Source organism: Dermacentor variabilis, chromosome 1, assembly GCF_050947875.1.
Source record: "Dermacentor variabilis isolate Ectoservices chromosome 1, ASM5094787v1, whole genome shotgun sequence".
In the NCBI taxonomy this organism is placed as follows: Eukaryota; Metazoa; Arthropoda; class Arachnida; order Ixodida; family Ixodidae; genus Dermacentor; species Dermacentor variabilis.
Window position 1 is genome coordinate 285469115 of NC_134568.1, and position 11538 is coordinate 285480652.

At 44.0% G+C, this 11538-nt stretch overlaps 1 long non-coding RNA gene across 1 annotated transcript; it reads left to right on the plus strand.

The window, feature by feature from the left end:
- The first annotated feature begins 3236 nt into the window (after positions 1-3236).
- LOC142573851 (uncharacterized) lies at positions 3237-6682 on the plus strand. The gene is made up of 3 exons (XR_012826359.1): positions 3237-3738; positions 4369-4431; positions 6457-6682. It is a non-coding gene; the product is annotated as an uncharacterized LOC142573851 (long non-coding RNA).
- The last annotated feature ends 4856 nt before the right edge of the window (positions 6683-11538 follow it).

Here is an 11538-nt window from a genome sequence, read left to right on the forward strand (position 1 = left end):
CCTGTTGCTACGCCACTGTCGCTGGTTGAGCCTCTCAACTGCTGAGACAGTCGCTGCCTGCGACGGTGCATCGTCTGTGCCCTACGCGTCTTAGGCCGCTTCTTCGTCCAATGTCTTCGGGGCACAACACCGACTTTTCGTGCACTTCCATGTTCCCAGCAGCCTCTCTGGCGGGTGTTCTTCCTCCTGGTGAAATTCGTTATTCCAGACTTCATTGCCTTCAACGACCCCAGTCTAACCTCTTCCGAACCTCTTCTACAATCTATCCCCCCCCCATATATATATATATATATATATATATATATATATATATATATATATATATATATATATATATATATATATATATATATATACACGTTATTGATTAAAAAGGAAGGAGGCTTTGGGGCGTAGATGGTAGGAGTCCTTTATTCCAGCGCCTTCCTGGCTTTAGCCGCCCGCCGGACTTGATCCAAGAGAGCGAGTTGCTTTCCCAGGTCCGAGATGGACCACTGTGCCTCCCACTGCTCCGCGTTTAGTATTTTATGTTTGCTTAACTCTGCGTTAAGAGTCAGTGGCCTTCGTATGCAGCCCCATGATACGTGATGTAAAGCGGGGCTACCCTTCTCACTACAGGCATTTAACCTTAGAGTACCGGGCAGGAAACATCGCGTTTAGTATATTCAGGTGAGGACCGCCTGTATTTTTCTAAGATCTAATAAAACTGGCCGAGAAGGCCCTAACAAATGTTTGTACCCTTAGCGTAATTCTATTTCTTTACTTCTTTATTGCAGCATTTTAAGTAAATTATCGAACTTAGGATGCCTCTTTCTTCTCACTCTTTTAGTTCTTAGCGGCAATACATATAAGAATATGAGAGACTAGTTCAATTTCATGAATATGCGAGCTTAAGTATATTAGCATTTTGCTTTATTATAAATATGACCAGCTTCACTTCTACGGCGAAAGCTTTTAAGGTGAAGATCACGCATCCACTTATCAGAAGTAAAATGTTGCGCATTCCAAACAAGCTGTATACTCTCTTTGGTGCTGTTCAGTCTCGCTTTTCGTGTGAGGCAGTCACTCACCTTGTTCCAAGTTGTGAAATTTGACTTGTTTGAATTATCCGCGTTGTAACATCTGTTCGAAAGACTTCACAAATACTCCACTTGGTGGCGCCACCTAGCTAACGCTAGGAGCAGTATGACGCGTGAATCGGGAGGTTTCATAATTCGAAGGCGCGATATACACCTTGTTCAAATGGCAGTGCTGAGATCATGGTGTATGATCATGGTGTATGAGATAGCCGAGTTACATGAGAACATTTTCACGTGAAGACGATTCATACATAGTGGTATTGAAACAAATGAGCATATTCCGGTAGACTGTCACAATATCCATCCAGCTGTAGGTTTGAGCTCTGGGAACTACCGAACAACAAGCGCCTCATAATCGCGTTGTGGTTTTGGCACGCAAAACACCGGAATTTATTTTTGAAGTTCAGTCTAAAGCAGACATATATTTCTTGCACTCATCAATGGTGCCATCAAGCGAGGTGAGCGCAGCGAAACGCACAACTACCTCGCACACAGACCTTACGCAACTAATCGAATACTTCTCGGTGCAAACATCGTTGATAACGTGCTGAAAATTGTCTTTGATGCCTTGGATGGTCATGCAGTCGTCCTTCTCGATGTCCTCAAGCAGCAGCTGCACTAAAGCCACAGCAGCTGGGGACATATCGGAGTTCTCACGCAGCATGGCACCCAAGTTTGTGCTCTCAGAACCAGTGTTCACACCTTCCATTTAGCCCACCCACAAGCAACGCACCTAAGAAAGGAACGTGACACCAAAAGCAGTACTAAAGAGCATGCTGCAACAATCGAAACAGTCCAAACACTGGCTCTTCAAAATGCGCAAGCAGAAACGTCAGTAAATGCAGCTTGCGTGATCGCGCCCGAGATTACAGAGGGCAGCGCGAATTAAAGTTGACATTATTGACTGCAGGTAGCGCCACATCCTTGTGCTGATGCTGAAGCGGGAGTTCGAACCTGATTTGGTATCACTGGTAGATCCAGAGTCGGCATGTCTCGGCAGGGGCCCGGGCCCCGGCCCCCTGCCGAGACATGCCGACCGTGAGCATTGAGCGCGCAGCGAGCTCCTACGCCCCCCCCCCCCCAACAAACCCCGCCCATCCCCTCTGGGTCTGCCCCTGTTTGGTGTTCCCTCACTTATTCATTAACGTAGTGAGCCGTGGAGTTCATAACGACTTAAAACAGAGTGTACCAGATTTGTACTTCACCAGACCTGCATAGCGCACTGCTATACCACCTTATTTCTTCCTCTGTCGTCTCCTGCTGCAGAGCGACGTTGCACTAGCTGTGTTGCCACAAACATTCAGCTTTGACAGTCTACGTGAGCCACGATTTTTCTTTATTCATGCTAACACATCACAGTAACAGTAACAAATTGTAACAATAACAGTAACAATGTAATTACCAATAATAGTAATTTCAACAGAACAGGTAACAATTAATAATAACAGCAACAATTAATAATCATTGCAATAGTAACAACAGCAACAAATAACTTAGCATTAACAAATTGTTACTTCAATTAGGCAGTAGAGAGCGCAAGACAAAACTTATATGGAATGAAATAGGTTGGAAGATGCCGCCGAAACATGCTGCGCGCTTCGATAAAATGGGTAAAAGCGTCTTCACAAGCAGTGAGTCGTGTGACACGTACTTTTTAATTGCCATTCTGGAAATAACACGAACATGTTCATTAGTTCTGCATTATTATTAATTAATAATCATGTGAACATATATAAACACCATAATGAGAGAAAAGAAGCGTGCTAGCAATTCCCACGAAACACAGAACCTCTTAAAAACTTCTTGAAACGGCTACAAACGGCTATAGACGTCTTGGTCTATGATAAGACTGAAAATAGAATTTCTTCTAAACATAACCTCAGCACTTGGAATATGCTAGTATATATTCTATCTGCGGCAAAACCCACTATACTGGTGTCTCTAGAGTCTGTTTTGGTAAACGCATTCAGAATGTCTAACTCAAGAACTTTTCTAGATCTTTTTGTCTAAAAGTGCATAAAATGCCAAACGACGTGTTAAATGTGCGGTTACCGTCGGCCATCGGCGTTAGCGAATAAAAGACGCCACAGACAAATCGAACTCGTTGGAAGCAACATAAGTTAATTGGCTTTAATATTAAATAATTTCACGCCAGAACTTCAACAATCAAGGGCGTGTTATTGTTTTCCATACGGGGCGCGCACACGACGCCTGGAAACCATTCTATGCTCGCGCAGGAGGTATTTACAGCAGCAGGAGCGAAACGCCGGTGTTGCACAGCGGTGTCACAGAGCCACCGCGCTGCGATCACTTCGGCGGCACAATCCAAATTTGTCGGACATCTCATTCTGTGCTGGAAACACTGGAAGGCAGGAAGTTTGAAAAAACGGCCATTGCCGCCCGCTATGTCTCGGTCGTGGCTTCGTTATCTAGTTGTGCGTCATTCTAAGCCGTTCTGTACATTTATACTGGATATTAACTGGAGTCATTTAGCTGTGCTGATGCTCTGTGCCGTGTGTTTTGCATCAGTGCTTCGTGACATCGGCTGTATTGCGTGTTTTCGCCGACGGCTTACTACCACAATGGCGGGATCTGCGTTCGCCGCCTTCGTGTCTCGGTGCGTCTTTGTACGTCGCACGTTCGGATAACACTTTTTCCGGTAAGTGAAATACATTGCGCTTCGTTTTTCGTCAACAATGTGAATATATTTAGGTGTTACCCGCGACAATTCTTGATACATGGGCTCTTCTGCCCTTCCAGTTTTCGTCATTACTTTTATACGAGGGTTCTGCTTGTGTTCAGCCGTTCAGCACGCTCCACGACTTCCGCAACAACAGTAAGAACTTTGTCCTGCTTGTTAGCCTGTAGTTAACGTAGCACGAGCCAACCGAAAGGAGTGCATTCGAAGACGACGCGCTGGCTGTAATGCTGAACCAGACTGAACTCGCCCTATTTTGTGTCTTTTTGTTCTTACGTGTGCGCGCGTGTGTCAGTGACTATGCAGTTTGTAGCGTTCCCACTTTATAGCAAAACGAAAAATATAACTGCAATGTTTACTTCATCTGTACAATTCCAAATTAAATCGTCTGCTGATGTGCAAATTTCACTTGTGTTTTGTTCTAAATAAGCAGCAAAACCTTTAACCTAGTAGGTGCTTCATCTGGGAGTGAAATCACGACAGCTTGGCATTTATTAATGAATTACTGTGACCGGGTCACCTTATTTGTAATTGCAAATTTGCCTTTCAAGTGACTTGATGCTATCTTATTTTGCCCCTTTCACTCTATAGACGGCTGGACATCCTTCTTGTACCTTGGCACTAGCTGGATGACGGGACCTCATCATGATCAGTGTAAGCCAATGTACTGTACCCTCTCTGGTCCTCCCAGTGCTTTCTATATGGGTTAAGGCCAGGGAGCGCTTCGTGGTAAAATAGCTAGTTGGTGTCTCACAAATGGACATTTTTTTGCACTGGTCCATTATAAGCTGCCACTATTATAACCAATTTCTCAGTGTCAGTGTACATACACAGTTCTACTAATAATTAGTTTCCCTAAGCCTTACAAAATTTACCTGTAGGTAGTCATTGCTATGTAAGAGCTCACTCTGCTGTGTCATAGAAGTATTCCATACATGAGTAAAAATTTTCTACAACAATGTACATTACACCTTGCTTCCCTAATGCACAAATGTATTCAAGCCAGTATTTGATTAGTTTGGTATTCTAAATGTTTTCTGTGTGATTTAGTTTCTTTACAGGAACTTACTGTACAGCATCAGCAAGCAGTCTAATTTAAGATTTATGTGTGCTGTAAAAGGTGTGTTTTGCCGCTAGAATTGATAAAACATGGGCCAAGGCTTCCATACAAGGACGAACTTCAATTTCGCTCTACCACCATCAGCACTTGGCTGGCGCTTGCAAAATGAATCACATCAAGTAGCTTGTGCCAGACTGTTTTTTAACCTTCCTGTGAGGAGATCACAAAGTGATCTGTGGAGGCGCCTGCATCTGAGATGTAGATTGCGCTGCAACACATGTGCGTGTAGAACAGGCATGGTGCTGAGGGTTTCAGCAGTTTGCAGAGGTGCTTTTAAAATTTTGTCATAACTGCAATTTTACCTGTGCTGTTTTGATCACCTATTTCAATAATATCATTGGAGGTATTATCAGAATTTATCAATCTATTTGCTCTGGCTCATTAGCCTGCCACATTTGCCTTTTCACTAGGTGGGCAATTATTCTGCATGGACCATTACTTGAATACACTTTTTTTGTGTGCAGTGGCTTCTCAGTTGCAAGTCAGCATAGATGCTCAGAATTACCTGAGGCTATAGATACACTGATGAATTTGCCACCTATACGAATCACTTTGCACTCTCTCACGCAAACAGCATGTTAACACTTCCAAGTCAGTGGGCAATGTTATCGTTTGATCACATCCTGAGATACTTCCAACTTTGTATGACGCATCATCCAAGGTGTCGCGTCATTTGTGTGAGGTATTGCCCGAAGCCAATTAGGGTCACATGAAAATATATCAACAAAAGTGATTGATCCAGCTAGGAGTGTTGCTTTGTAACACTACTTTATCACCAGTCCTCCTTTGAATGCTACCTGCTTACTCTGTACTGTGTCATGTTTAAGTTTGAAAGAAAGGCAACAGCTAGGCAGTGCAAAATGCCTAACTTGCTTTTAGTTCAACAATATAAAATGCTATTTAACTTTTTAATTAAGTTAGTACATCATTCACCTGCAGAGTGAATTACTGTTTTAAACTGATTATATTTTGCAGGAAGCTTCTCAGACTTGTTTGACAGGTTGATAAGTGGCTTTTTAGCCAGAAAACACCATACAATAAATTAAAGGCTGACTTTGACTCTGCTATGCAACTTAATGACTATGTGCCAGGAACAAGGTCTGTGAGTTGTGGCGCTGGCTAACACTCCCAGCATTCTACTAGGACACATAAATACCCAAGAAAGTGGATGGGAAAACGACGCCGCTGTAGCTCCATTGGTAGAGCATAGCACGTGAAATGCGAAGGTTGTGGGTTCAGTTCCCACCTCCGGCAAGGTGTTTTTTCATCCACTTTAATTTCCATTAATTTATCGTTTCTTTATTTAATTTTTTAAGCACAAGTAATTTCCCTTATGTAGTCCTTGGTGTCAGTGTTTGTTGGCTTATGATAGGAAATATACTAGTCATTTTAAACATCATCGCATACATACCTTAAGATACCCGTAATTTAAGAAAAAGGAGTGCTTAAATTTATTTTTAATGTGAACCAAACTTCTTACTTAGCACATATTGCTAATTGAAGTTCCAATTTCAACATTCCCATTTCCTCCCTTGCCCTTTTTTTCCTGTTCTGTGCAGGTATTGCTTTCCTATGTCTACAAGAACCATCACGCGTGGCCTGTGACAGCAAGCTTTTGTGGGCAGCCAGTGCTTTCCTACGAAGGGTGGCCTACTCTGGCAGCGGCGGCAATCATCTTCAAGATTTATCCATGATCACCTTTGCTGCTATTTGTCACTCTTGTTAATTACACTTTCTGCATCTTTTCTAATTTATTAGTTAATAAAGTATGAGTATGTAACATGGTGTGAAGTTGATGCCTTGCTGCTTTTTCGCTTGCAATCACCTTTTATGCATGAAAAGCTCATCATACAGTTTATGAAAAAAAATAACAGCATATTATGATTTATCTTTCAGTTCTTGTAACATGCAACATACAAGGAATTCACTAATGGATGGTATGCCAAAGAACTTGCCATTATTTCTGCGTGATGCTGTGCAAGCATGTGGCGTTACCTTACAAGAGGCACCCAGAAAGTAAGTTACAATTTACTTTTAAATGAAGCATGGACATCAGAAAAAATATAATTATATTGCTAGTTAGAGTGGTTTGCAGAGTTTTTCCAGATGTGTACTATCCTTTATTTCTTAACTCATTGCAGCACAGTGTTCTGTTTCGTATACTGGTGTAAGGCTATTGTGCCCACTGTAGCTGAAACCAGGATGTAATTTTTGCTTGAACTGCAGCATCACTGACAAAATTTTTCTTTGCTAGAAACTATTTCAATTTGGTGGAGACCCAGCAGGGTGAAGTTTTGTCAATAATGACGTGTTTCACGCAGAGATGTTCTTGTTAAGGTCAATGAGTGAACATTGCAAATATATCAGCATACAATACAGATCTTGTTTTATTTGCAAAATAATTCTGACAGGTGGCATTCAATAGATTGGTCTAATTAAAAAGCACAAATTGACCAATGAGGCTGTACTACACTATTCCCATGGTTCACATCTGGAAAAACTACCTCTGCATCACTCTATCCGACAATATAAACTTTTTTTTTCTGATGTCCATGCCTCGTTTAAAATAAATTGTAACTGTGGGCAAACGTCGTGTTACTGTAACAGCTGCCGCAAAAATTTGAGGGAATGTCTAATAAAAGTCTTCAGTTGTTCTTGTCAAGCTGTCCATTAGCCAACTTTTAGCGTAACGTTAGCAGGGCTTACTGAAGTACTTCTAGACGTCCATGGCTACAAAATGTCTTGATCAAGACAGCTACTAGGCTTTTGAATTAGCCGTTCAAGACATCTTTTAGACATCAAATAGCTGCTTGCGTGTTTCGTGGGTTGTCTCCTATAATTAAGAGACATCACACAATGCGTTGGCGGGCTAGTTGGTGCGAATCCATAATTCGTTTCGAGCAGACAACGGACAGAAGAAAGACGACATGAGAAGGCGCTTGTCCTGTCGCTTGTCCTTGTCTTGTCTTTGTTGTGTCCGTTGTTTTGCGCTAAACAAAGTAATTATGGAAAGAGACATCACGCTCACCCGCTTGAAGATGAGAGAGAAAAGAGGAAGGAGATGAAGAAAGGGAGGAATAAGTGAGCAGTGGAAGGCAGACCACGACACATCACGTCGCACACAGAATACGATCATTAGAGACGAGAGTACACTCCCGTGGTTGACAAGAATTCCAAGTTTTTAAAATGGCATGCGAGCATAGGCGGAAAGCTTTCATTTTTCCGGGGTGGGAGGGGGCGGGGGGGCTGAGGCCCGACCAGCTCTCGGAACCGCACCCATGTGTATACACATATATACAGGTTGTCCCACATAACTTGAGCCAAAGTTTAAAAAATGAAAGGCACACCGGACGCGAGTTGAACCGAATGCACAATGTTGGCACTGGCCTAGAGTTACTCAGGCTATTTTTTGTTTTCTCCTTAACTAACGGATTCATAATCATCATCAGCATGGTTACGCCCACTTCAGGGCAAAGGCCTCTCTCATACTTCTCCAACTATCCCGGTCATGTACTCATTGTGGCCATGTTGTCCCTGCAAACTTCTTAATCTCATCCGCTCACATAACTTGCTGCTGCCCCCTGCTATGCTTCCGTTCCCTTGGAATCCAGTCCGTAACTCTTAATGACCATCGGTTATCTTTCCTCCTCATTACATGTCCTGCCCATGCCCATTTATTTTTCTAGATTTCAACTATGATGTCATTCACTCGCGTTTGTTCCCTCACCCAATCTGCTCTTTTCTTATCCCTTTACGTTATACCCATAATTCTTATTTCCATAGCCCGTTGCGTCGTCCCCAATTTAAGCAGAAACCTTTTCGTAAGCCTCCAGGTTTCTGCCCCGTACGTGAGTACTGGTAAGACACAGCTGTTATACACTTTTGTCTTGAGGGATAATGGCAACCTGCTGTTCATGGTCTGAGAATGCCTGCCAAATGCACCCCAGCCCACTCTTATTCTTCCGATTATTTCGGTCTCATGATGCGGATCTGCAGTCACTACCTGCCCTATGTAGATGTATTCCCTTACCACTTCCAGTGCCTCGCTACCTATCGTAAACTGCTGTTCTCTTCCGAGACTGTTAAACATAACTTTAGTTTTCTGCAGATTAATTTTTAGACCCACCCTTCTGCTTTGCCTATCCAGGTCAGTGAGCATGCATTGCAATTGTTCCCCTGAGTTACTAAGCCGTACCCGTGCGTGTTCTCCACAGCAACGCTATTTGGCTGTGACCAACGTGGAGCAGCAGATATGGCTTACTCCAATGAGGAAAGAGCGGATGTGGTTTGGCTCTAGGTGCGTCAAGTGGACATAGAAGGCGCGCAGTTGAGCTATTTCAACGCTGGTATCCAGGTACGCGTCCGAGCTCAATGACGATTGTGCATGCATATGAAACGCTGAGACAGACAGGGACTTTTACGAAGAAACGACATAAATATTCAATCCTGGGCGAGGACGTGGAGATAGAAATTCTGTCAAAGTTTTCTTCAGACCTACATGCAAGTGTTCGTAGTGTAGGTGCTGAAGCTGGAGTGTCAAAGTCTTCAGTGTGGAGAGTACTTAAGAGGCAACTTCATCCGCACCACGTGCAGCTGCACCAGATGTTGAAACCGCGCGATTTCTAAAATCGAAAGGACGTTGCAAACTGGATTATAATCAAGACGGAAGAGGACCCAGGCTTTGTCAACAAAATACTGTGGACCGATAAAGCTACCTTCTCACGTAATGCCCAAATGAACATCCACAATGCTCAGTATTGGAGCAACGAAAACCCTCACTGGGTTTTAAAGACACATCACCAATATTAGTGGTCGGATAATGTGTGGTGTGGAATTTACGGTGGCACTATCACTGGCTCCATGTTTATTGATAACACGCTTACAGGCGAAAGATACGTCAACAACATCATTTATGGGGTGCTTGAGGATTTTGTTTGCTAGGATCACGGATATTCGGTATCATCATGATGGTGCTCCCGCGCACGCCAGCAGCAAAGCTTGCAAATGGCTCAATGAAGTATTCTCGCAGCAGTGGATTGGATGGCATGGGCCCATTGCTTGGCCGGCACGGTCGGCAGATTTAACTCCCCTCGATTTCTTTCTCTGGGGTGTGGGGATGCGCGACTCTCACGCGTCCCCTTATAAGTTGTTTCCTCGCATGGCCACCGTCTCCTGTAATCCGGCTTCGCCGCGTGACTTTACTACGGCAGTCGGTATGCTTGCAGGGTAGTACGAGAGATGGCGCGGTGTTGCTCTGCTAACGCCACCTAACGGCGGGGTTACTTAGGCGCAAAAAGGAGAAGGCGCTTTCTCTTTGGCTCGGAATTGGCAAGCGGCGCGGACGTTCTGCGCGTGCGCCGATCCATGCTTCTGCGGGACCGTCTCGCGAGGCCTGCCCGGAATGGACGAACACGATCGTTCGGACGCCCCACCGTTCGCTTGAGCGTACGCGCGAACGACCAGGCGTTGGTGTTCAGCATGGGGCGAAAATATTCGCTCGTTATCCGGTCGCGGTACGCCCATCTGCATGTTTTGTGGATAGCAACTCGGCTAGCAGGCATTAGTCTATGAAAGGTGCAATAAATACCCTTGTGATTGTTTGCACTACTTTGTTGCCGTCCCTTTGTCCCAAGAGCACGGGTGAGAACCCCACAGGGGCTACGTCAAGGATCAAGTATATCGGACACCAACCACAACATCAGAGAACCTAAAAGAAAAAATAAGGCAAGTCTGCAACTCCATCCCTGATACCATGATCAAGAACGCCTCGGAAAGTGTGCCTATGAGATACCTAATGTGCATTGCAACAGATGGTGACCTCCTCGAACACGCATTATATAATCAAAGGGCGCTTTTTGGATTGAAAGTCACTGGAAAATCATTCCGGCCATAACGCCGCCTCCCCACCCAACCCTATTACACTCCATCGGCAGGCTGCCAGTTCTTGCCCATTTCAAGCATAAAAAAATAAAGCTATGTTCTTGTTCTCTTTCGTCTCCTTAGACGCTTTATCACTTTGGTACCGCTCGGCCAGCAGCACGCATTTGCGCCGTCATGCGATAAAAGCCGCACGCCCAGGTACGTATACACCAGGCTTAACGCCCTGTCGCGGGCCAGCCTCGCTGCAACCGACCTTGTTCATCCATCGCACGCTTGAGAGCAGCACAATAACAGTGCGTAAGCTTCCCGTCCATGTTTTTTTTTTTTCCCTATTTCGCGGGCTTTCTTTGGAACGCGGAAAAAAGGACCACGTGAGATATATCGTGTTGGAAACAACTTATTGAAAGGTTTCTCAAGGTGCTCTACAACATTGCGTATCACACTTGGGGTCTGTAGGGAATACTTAAAACGTTGATTAATTAAACACAACTAATTCTTTAGTTAAGGGGAAAATTAAAAAAAAATTGCCTGAGTAACCCTAGGCCAGTGCCAACATTATGCATTAGGTTCAACTCGCGTCCGGAGTACGTTTCATTTTTAAAACTTGGGCTCAAGTTATGTGGTAAAACCTATATATTATAACATTTGATAACAGTTGCACTTGAGTAAACTTGGTGTGACGTCTAGGAATTGTTCACTTGGAAGAATTGTCTTATACTTCGCTATCACTAATACTGATTCCCCTTTCAGGCGAAAGTGCA